Raw genomic sequence first — 1,151 nt, 5'->3', positions numbered from 1 at the left:
ATTATTTATTTATTTATTTTTAGACAGAGGGGAAGGGAGGGAGAAAGAGAGAAAGAAACATCAATGTTTGGTTGCCTCTCACGTGGCCCCCACTGGGAACCTGGCCCGCAACCCAGGTATGTGCCCTGACTGGGAATTGAACTGATGACCCTTTGGTTCACAGCCCATGCTCAATCCACTGAGCTATACCAGCCAGGGCAATTTTTTAATTTAATATTGTTCAAGTTCAATTTTCTGTCTTTTACTTCTATTCCCCCCCCAGTGCTCCCCACCTCCCTCCAATTTCCACCCCCCCTTAGTTTTTGTCCATGTGTCCTTTATACTTGTTCCTGTGAGTCCTTCTTTTCCCCTGAAATTCTCTCCCCTCTCCCCTCTGGTCCCTGTCAGCCTGTTCTGTATTTCAGGGTCTTTAGTTATATTTTGCTTGCTTGTTTGTTTTGTTGTTTAGGTTCCTGTTAAAGGTGAGATCATATGGTATTTGTCTTTCACCGCCTGGCTTATTTCACTCAGCATAATGCTTTTCAGTTCCATCCATGCTGTTGCAAAGGGTAGGAGCTCCTTCTTTCTTTCTGCTGCATAGAATTCTACTGTGTAAATGTACCATAGTTTTTGGATCCACTCATTTACTGATGGGCACCTAGGTTGCTTCCAGCACTTGGCTGTTATAAATTGTGCTGCTATGAACATTGGGTACATAGGTTCTTTTGGATTGGTGTTTCAGAGTACTTAGGATAAAAAATATGGAATGCTTCATGAATTTGCGTGTCATCCTTGCGCAGGGCCACGCTAATTTTCTCTGTATCATTCTAGTATATGTGCTGCCAAACCAAGCACCCATCATATTTTTCTGAGTCTCACTGATGGTTTGAAATCTCTTCCCTTTCAAAGGTGATTTTAGTTTTTGGAAAAGATAAAAGTCACAGGGCTCCAAATCTAGGATGTAGTGGGGATGAGTCATCTGGGTGATTTTGTGTTTTGCCAAAAAATAACTCTGTACAAGATGTGATGCATGAGTGGGTGCATTGTCATGATGAAGCTGCCAACCATCAGTTGCCTATAGCTGCGGCCTTGTGAATCACCCGAATAGTTTCTGCAAAGGAATGTTCAAGCTTAACACAAAATTTGATGCAGATTCATTGCTCTACTGGCTC

At 42.5% G+C, this 1,151-nt stretch overlaps 1 pseudogene; it reads right to left on the bottom strand.

The window, feature by feature from the left end:
* Positions 1-734: 734 nt before the first annotated feature.
* On the bottom strand, positions 735-834 carry LOC119034661 (uncharacterized; annotated as a pseudogene).
* Positions 835-1,151: the final 317 nt, after the last annotated feature.

The sequence above is a fragment of the Artibeus jamaicensis genome, unplaced genomic scaffold (genome assembly GCF_021234435.1).
Source record: "Artibeus jamaicensis isolate MK-2021 breed Jamaican fruit bat unplaced genomic scaffold, CSHL_Jam_final scaffold_1964, whole genome shotgun sequence".
In the NCBI taxonomy this organism is placed as follows: domain Eukaryota; kingdom Metazoa; phylum Chordata; class Mammalia; order Chiroptera; family Phyllostomidae; genus Artibeus; species Artibeus jamaicensis.
The sequence above is the reverse complement of the archived record's forward strand: the minus strand, read 5'-3'. Positions and strand labels throughout refer to the sequence as shown.